Source organism: Schistocerca gregaria, chromosome 8 (assembly GCF_023897955.1).
Source record: "Schistocerca gregaria isolate iqSchGreg1 chromosome 8, iqSchGreg1.2, whole genome shotgun sequence".
NCBI lineage: Eukaryota > Metazoa > Arthropoda > Insecta > Orthoptera > Acrididae > Schistocerca > Schistocerca gregaria.
The window spans coordinates 362441469-362450887 of NC_064927.1; positions in this window are offsets into that span (position 1 = coordinate 362441469).

Here is a 9419-nt window from a genome sequence, read left to right on the forward strand (position 1 = left end):
ATCGGCGCGTTATTTTGGAAGGAATCATGCCAATAGCGTGGAACTTGGAACCGTGCACACCTATTCACCATTCAATATTTTAAAAAAATGAAAAAGTAAGAAAAGGATAAGCTGTTTTAAGAACTTTTAATGTAAAATTCTCCGTATTACACCCGCTTGAAATATTTACTAATCCACCCACACCTTTTCTTTTATCTCTTAAAAAGGTACAGATAATTCTAACCATTAGTGTAAGCGTACTTTGTCACTGAACAAAATTTACACAGTCATGTATTTTTACCCTTGCCTTCATGCATATCTGTTAATATAATGTTTTCGCTATCTCCTACGGGTGCTCGCTCAGTGTCTTGGAAAAATTAGCCCCTGCCTTGTGTTGACAGCGTGAAAGACAATATTTTTACACCTTGCTATCTACAGAGCGAAACTCGCGTTACTTTTCGGCGTTTTATCCTAGTGTGAATGGTTTTCTCGTATCATTTTGTCAAGCAATTGCTTTTCGTGCTTTGCGTGCATGTAATTAAGTTTCCTAATGCGTTCAAACGTCACTTTACCACTTTTTGCTTCATTTCGTGCGCTACTGGTATCTTCTTCACATCTGTAGCAGTAACAGTGTACGCCATCAATTCAAAACGTTTCGAGGCTGTATTTAAAAAAAATGGTTAAAATGGCTCTGACCACTATGGGACTTAACATCGGTGGTCATCGGTCCCCTAGAATTTAAAACTACTTAAACCTAACTAACCTAAGGACACCACACACATCCATGCCCGATGCAGGATTCCAACCTGCGACCGTAGCGGTCACGCGGCTCCAGACTGAAGCGCCTAGAACCGCACGGCCACACCGGCCCCCTTGTATTTTAAAAATGGAGAAAATTTAATATGATGGTTTTAATGCTTCATGTATTCTACATAGTCTCCACCCATTAGAGTACAACGCACAGAAAGTTTATAAAACAATGCGAAATGCCGAAAAGTCGTTGTCTGAGATGTTGAACTCGCGCGCCACAATGGCTTGAATGTCGGTCATTCGACAAAGCGTTGGAGCTACATGTGAACTTCTGCACTGTAGTGTTTTGTGGAAGGTTCGTATTAATAACACCAAGTCTCATCGCCGTGATTGCTTTTTCCAGAAAAGTATGTCAGCGTTTTTCTTTTCATTCAAGTCTTGGCAGGCGTCCACACATTGCTGTCTTTGTTCGGGAGTGAAGGTAGGCGCGACAAACTTTGCAAACACTCTTCTCTTCTTCACAACGTTCTAGAGAATGTCTTGAATACTGTATTTAGAATTATCCAATTCGTTGTGCCATTGCGATTGGCGAGACAACAAAATGACACACTACGATCGCACTCCACTTCTTAAAATTGCATGTTCACAACTGACGTGTCGAATGCACATCTGTTGTTTACTGTAGTTAGTTGAAGCTACCACGGTGGGTACTGCGTTGGCGTATCCTGTACGACAGAAATATAATCATTCTCGGAACTTAATGGACGGCCGACGTATGAAAAAGCTATAAAGTGTCACTTCTGTCGATCCATAAGGAAAGAAAATAACTTGTGAATAATGTTTATGTTTTATTACAGATGTGCTTTTAACGCAATTGCCGTAGCACCATTCCACACAGAAAGTCAAATAGAATACTGTTCTGATATTGTCAGAAGAACAAAAAAGTACTCGTAACAAAGTGGATTCATGAAGAGATTTTGGGAAATGAATAACGTCAAAAGTGTAAACACTACACAGCTTAACAAGCGCACTTTAAATGGGTAAATCATTGTTTACTGCACAAAGCGTAAAGGAACACCGTCTTTGCGTGACATCCCGTCTTTGAATGACACCCCATCGACATCATTCATCATATACGTCCACAAAAAAGTTCAGTTTGTTTCGGAAATCAAATATACGCTACACACTATCATGTGTTTTGAACTTATCGTGTTCCACCCCTGCATATCATACAGACAGTAGACCAAAAATGAGTAACCATTTGTTTTGTACCTCCTAGTCGTAAAGCCCTTATTGTGTACGTAGAAACAGTTGTGAACGCGGCGACGTACACTCAGACACTGTTCCCCTCTTTCTGCCTTTCCAGTTGTCTCATTTTTCCGTTTTCCGGATGTGCCCTTCAGCGAGCGAGGACAATTTTTGTAGCAGACTGTGGCATTCAATACATTTTGGATACCAAAAGTACGCTACAAACTGTAAATGTGCTTTAGATTTATTTTGTTCGTCTTCTGCACACCATGAAAAACAGTGGACTAAGAATCAATTTCTGAGGAACTCTCTATTCTACTCTACCGTCGGAAAGGTTTTAGGGTGTATGTGAAGACTGTTCTGAAGACGGCAAATCGCACGCAGTGTTCCCTTCTTTTTGGCTTTCCCATTTTTATAATTTAGTTTTTCTTAGATACGTTTTTCGTGCGCGAGGACAATTTTTGTAGCCCTTCTGTAGCATTCAACCTGTTTTGAACCACAAATGAACACCACGCACTATGAAATGTCTTTTAATCTTATTTTGTTCGGCCCCCTACACATCATGAGAAAGAGGAATCCAAGAAGCAAAGTCTGAGGAATTCTTTATTTTATACGTCGTAATCGCAAAACTTTTAGGATGTACGCGTGAATAGATCTGAATGCGTCGAAGTACACTCGAACTGTGTTTCCCTCTTTCTGGGTTTTCAATTGTCATACTTTTACATATTTTTGAATGTCTCCTTCAGCAAGTGAGAACAATTTTTGTCGTAGTCTATGACGTTTAGTCTGTTCTGGATAAGAAATGTGCGTGCAATTTGTAAGTGTGTTTTAATACCATTTTGTTCAACTCCTGCACATCATAAAAAACAATGGACTAAGAATAAGTCCCTGAGGAACCTTTTGTTTCACACCTGCCTGATCAGAAAGCTTTTAGTGTATATTCAAGATATTTCTGAACACAACAACGTGCATTCAGTGTTTCCTTCTTTCTGGCTTTCCCATTTTTTAATACTTTTACTTTATTTGGGCATGTCTCTCGATGAGCGAGGACAATTATCGTGACAGTCTGTGGCATTCAGTCCGATTTGGATAAGAAATGTGTGCTCCAAACTGTAAATGTATTTTAATATCATTTCGTTCGATCCCTGCACTTCATGAAAAACAGTGGACCAAGAATAAGTCTCTGAGGAACTTTCTATTTTACACCCCCTCATCGATGACGCACGTACAGTGTTCCCTTCTTTCTGGTTTTCTTATTTTTTATTACTTTTAGTTTATTCGGGCAAGTCTTTCAATGAGCAAGGACAAATATTGTGACAGTCTGTAGCATCCAGTCTGTTTTGGAAACCAAATGTGCACTGCCAACTATAAGTGTGTTTTAGTGTTAATCTGTTCGAGCTCAACGCATCGCAAAAAAAACATTGGACCAAAAATCGATCCCTGAGGAACTCTCTATTTTACACCTCCGTAGTTTTCGTTGAAATAGTTCTGAACAAGACGACGCACACCTGCACAGTGTGTCCCTCTCTATAGCTTTCCCATTTTCATATTTTATTTCCTTTTTTCGGATACGTCCTTCAGCGAACGAGGACAATTTTTGTGGCGCGCATCCGCCGGCGCGGCCTGTCTCCGGCGCGGCTCGTCGGCGCCCGGCGCTGATTGGGAAGTTCACCCCCGTGTCCGAGCTTCCGGCTGGGAATCACATTATGCCGGAGATTGAACGGCGCGCCGCGATAAATTACTCTCCGCCCGCCACCCGATCTGTATGATTTGTGTGCGGCGCGGTGCGCACCACGCTTTGTTCCGCGGCGCACCAGACGGGAACCAAGGAATTTCCAGGGATAAACAAACGCCCGCTCCCGACCTACAGGTGGTCGCCGGTCTGTTCCCGAGGCGCTGCGTCTCGTCTCGTTGACGACCGGCTCGTCGCCGTCCAGCAGTCACTAATGCAACCTGCCAGAGAATACTCACTTACGCCGAAAGTCTGCGCCCGTCGTCAAACTCTGCAAATCGCTGGAAATCGCAGTTTTGTCTTATTTTCGTTGTACCGTAATTCCTTTTTACGCTTCATCGGGAGATGTACGATAGGAGGAATCGTACAGTAGATACTAATGGTCAAAACTAGGAGAAAAGTTGTTATAACCACATATGGACCAACCTGGCTTCTCATTATCATTTTAATAGAAGTAGACACTACAGGCAGTGCAGAATGTCATTACCACTCATCCTGACACATCCTTCAGTCCTTCTTCGCAGTGAATCAAGCACTCTTACAATTACATCTGTCTTCATTCGTATTAGATCAGATGGATTGGTCACGTGCTCCTCTAACGTCTGCACATCATCGAAGGGTTGGAGCATACACCAATGCCTTTAAATAACCGCACAGCCCGAAACCCTACGGATTCAGTTCCAGTGAAAGGGAACGCCATGCTGCTGGACATCTTCGAGAATCTCCTTAAATGTTGCGGCGTAGTATGTCGTTCCTTCTCCATAGGACGGGGTACTGCCAGCATTGCATAAACAAAGGTCGCTGTCTATATTTTATTATTTTTTTATGTTACACGTCTATTTCCATAGGACGTAACTAGGGAGCAAATCTCCAAGGTCATGGAACATGTCAGTACATGAAATTACAATAGAAATTTTTTTATAAATTCAATAAAACGACAAGTCATATGTTTATGTAAAAGCAGTCAACAATATAACACAGGAGTCAGCTTAATTTTTCCAGGAACTCTTCGACAGAATAGAAGGAGTGACAAACGAGGAAAATCAGTTTAGATCTAAGTGTGCTAAGATTTTTAATTATTGCGGTAGCAAACTGAAAATGGGTGCAGCAGTGTACTGTAGACCGTTCTGCACAACAGTGAAGGACACGCGATCCAAACGTAGGTTTGAACTCTGCCTAGTATTAACTAAGAGAAAGCTGCTAATTCTTGGAAATAAGCTGATATTGTTAACAAGAAACGATAGTAAAGGATATATACACTGAGAGACCAATGTCAGAATACACAGACTAATGAACAGGGCTCGGCAAGAGGTTCGCGAACTTGCACCACGTATTCCCGAACCGCCCGTTTCCGAGCGAATAGCACTCTTTCAGGTTGGGATGAGTTACCCCACTGTTTACTTTACTTTTTGTGTCGGACTATCAAAGATAGTATTTTCCTGTAGCGACGGTAATTCATCACACAAAAATCGGTGATACACAATACCTATTAGTCTGTTAGGTAAAATGTATGCATGAGTCTGTCACCGACAATTCCTGCTGAGAAATTCTTTCTATAACGATACTGACCCCTGACGTCATGATCGCCTGAGGATTTGTATCTGCTCACACGTGCGTATTGTGGTAATTCACTATGCCTTCACATGTGAATCCCGCCTCATCTACATCTATACTAATAATAAAACTGTAAAACCGTGGTACCTGTGTGATTGAACATTCTAAACTAATTTAAAATTTTATCGAAAACCGGCATGTTTGTTTATTTGTCTATTTGAACACGCTACTCTCCAAAAGTACTAGACGAATTTTCATGGGATTACCGCAGGTAAGTTTAGCGTAGCTTGGGGGAACGTATAGGCTTTACTTCATCAAAATCGAATTATCACAAAAAAATTACGTAAGTGGTGTTTATTTCGTCAGTGACACAATTATTTTCAAATGTTTCGTCAGTGACAGAATGTAGCGCCGAAATCTTATCATTACGACTACAAACTACCACTGAATTTACTGGTCTAGCATACAAGGATATACTGATTTCGCTTTGTGTATTAAAAACTTAACAAAATGTTCATTGCTTCTTTTGATAGGTTTCCTGTATATTTATCTTCTTGACTAGGAAAAACGAATTTAGTGACAAAGTGATCTAATAAGGGTTAGATCTTTACTAACCGAGTACAGAACCCTGCAAAGCGACGGTATGCAGTGGCTCTTCTTTAACTTCGGTTGCGAACTACGGAAATAACAGCTAGTCTGTAAATAAAATGTACATTACTCGTCACAAATAATAAATCACAGCTTGCTTGTACTATTAGATATCTTTTCTCGGATGTCTGACACATTATAGCCTCGATGCTAGTACATTGTTATCACTACGTAATTATTTTTGCTATTCTTACTGTTAAACTGATAGTAGAGCTCAGAACCCTTGATCGTATTCGTTTCTCAGTTATGACTGCGTCACCTAGCCAACACGACCACGCTAAGAGTGGTTTTTGCGAGTATGAACTTTTAATGACTGGAAAACTTCTGAATGATAACAGTTCGAGTTAAGTTCAACACCAGTTTTGAACTTACCAGCAGATATCATTCAAATGGTTTCGAGATCATTCTCTCACACGGTCGAAAACGCAATTCAACCTTTAATACATTACATTCCACTTCCGGTTACATGATATAATCAGTGTGAAATACACTCTGCGTAAATCTCTCGTGATATCATTTCGTCTTTTCCCTATTAACTAACTGCAGACCGATTACATCTATTTTAATGTCTCGTTAAGACTCCTAGCTTCGAGTCCACATTCCACACCCACATTCGACACACTCCGCAACGCTGCCTCAGACATACAATTGTGTTGAACAATTTATTAAGCTACTGACACGAGACTATGTAAATTGAACTGTAGAAGCCATCCTGCAGTATTATAACTCAGCATACAACAAAAAATCCTAAACGTAGACATTTTCAACAAGAGCTTAACTAGAAGATGAAAACTAATTCCAAAGAATGGTAGGGCGTTTCTCAAAATAGTGTTAATGTACGACGCAGAACTATCAAACGAAGAATTAAGAAAGCAGCTGTCAGGAAAATTACTGGATTAAACACAATAATTTTTAGATGATAGCTATAATTTCTTGTTCAATGGTAATAAACTATTAAATATAGAGACAAATTTTTAAATGAAATCAGAACAACTCTCACTCTTTCGATTCTTGCTGTATATAAATTTAGAAAGTAAACAAAATTAGAGACACTCTGCGATGACTTCTCTCAAATACGTTCACGAAATGGAAGACTACTATGAATTCCCCACAGCACTACTTTTTGTAAGAAACTTTAATCTTCATTAATTGAGCGGAATTCTCAACTGATAAAATCTGAAATTAAACTAGTGAAGCGGTGCTAGTATCTTGCCATGAACTCGAATAGCAAAGCAGTTTTATGACCACATTTTTTTTATGGGGTGAGATCTTTATTAACGGCCCAGCCTGGTTCCAGAGGTAGGTGTAAGGCTTTTACAATAGTTAACCACGTATCTCACTTGTGGGCAGTCAAGAGTAACTATGACATATGTGCTTCACTGTATAACATATTCACGTTTCTCTTCGCTCACTTATAGATTTATAGTAAATGCTTATCCTGTCACAAATGTCTTCATATCCACTTACTGGAATGTCACATTTGAAAAGATAGCAACTACTTGATGGAAAATGTGTCATGATGAGATTATTCGTAAGCTTAATGTAATTTTGTATCGCTATCGCACTGCGCCTAAGATCACAGAAATGAGACAGCATATCATTAACAACGTTGCCTAAAGTACCGGCGGCTGCATAACGAAACTGTTGATAAGGCATAGACTCCAATATCTCAAGAAAATGTAGCCGACAAGAGTTTGTATTGCCTGGTTTCAGAGATCACGACTTATCTCTCTTTTAAAATGGAAATTTTGTCTTGTGTCAACTAAGCGACCACGATCGCAACATTTCTGACTCACTGAAAGGCAAAATACCAATGAAAGCCACCTTCCCACCATTGACGCAGAGAGTAAACAGTGCTACAGTCTAAGATGACTATGTGCACTCACAGGAATGAAGAAGGAGAGTGCAGCTGAAGAAAGAAACGAAACAGCAAAAATTGAGAATATCCGCAAGAAATGAGAGTTCTGTTTCCTTGTTTTGTGCGCTCAGGTAATGGAATATGATCAAGGCAATGATTGTACAGTTCAATTTGCCAGCCTACAGTTTATCAATAAAATGAGAAAGGTGGATTCGACTATGACAAACATGTTAGTCATCGATGAAAAGCTGTAGGAACTGGAAGAGAAACTCAGGTGAATATGTTTGCTACACATCGTATAAACCTACACACATGCGTAATATAATTTTTTTTTAAAACATACACCTAAACGCGTCCAGGGCACAGTCATAACCAGAACCACATCTAAGACTCTGATACACTGTATCTTGTCAGTTCACGTGTACAGTTGTACCGTACGTTCACATTTATACTTTATATGTACACGCAGCAGTATATAGAAAGCAGAGGTTGAAAATACCGCTTCAGTTGTAAATTACTTTATTTTCACACGAGCGGTTTCGGACTGTTATGAGCCCATCCTCAGGTGTCGTAACTGTGCTGTGGTCCCCGAGCGTCGCGCGTACCAGGCCTGGTACATGCGGCGTTCGCAGGAGTGAGACAAGGTGATGGACTGTTGCCGCTGATCTTGAACTACGTTTTAGAAAACGTCATCCGAAAATTTCATAAATAAATGAACACTTCAGAACTAGAAAGTGTGTTAAGGCTACGCTACAAGCGTGTGAGTCTCACACTCGGCTGTCTAGAATTTACAGATGATTTAGTGATCCTTGCAGTCGCGCGTACCAGGCCTGGTACATGCGGCGTTCGCGGACCACAGCACAGCTACGACACCTGAGGATGGGCTCATAACAGTCCGAAACCGGTGGTGTGAAAATAAAGTAATTTACAACTGAAGCGGTATTTTCAACCTCTGCTGTGATGCTCAGTTGCGGATGTTCTTCCAATAAGATTGTTTGTATATAGAAAGCTCGTTTAGCTAAAGTCGCTGTGCCTTTCTCTGCATAAACGTTTCCGAAAACCAGTGCACAGTCAAACAGTTTGAAAACAGTGAAGCGATAGCAAATAACCCGAGTTCAATGCCATTGTCAAGTATATAGCATGCCACTACTAGTGCTATATCTTGTTTGATTAGAACATATGAAGCAAACCGAAGTAGCACCACTGAAAGAGCCGCTTCAATAAATTTTGCTCAGTTACTTAGCTACTTTCCCGTACGGCATAAAGCGTAGTGCGGTAGCTTGCGAAGACAGGAAGGCAGGCAATTCCGGATAAAAACGGCACGTCGTATTAACGACCATAGCTGGTGCACCGGTCATTGTGATCGAGGTTTTTAGGCGGTTTTCTCCTCTCGTTTAGGAAAATGCTGAGCTTTTACCCGATTACCGCCTCAGTACATACAACACAAACAGTTAAAATTCGATCTCTTATGGAGTAAGTTTTACACAGATCACAGAGATGTTGATCACAGGACAAGCCTATTTTAGGGCACCGGGCGGCAAAATAAACTAAAAACAATTTCCAAAGCTTGAATACAGCAGAAGGCAACGGCCTTGCCGCAGTGGATACACCGGTTCCCGTGAGATCACCGAAGTTAAGCGCGGTCGGGCG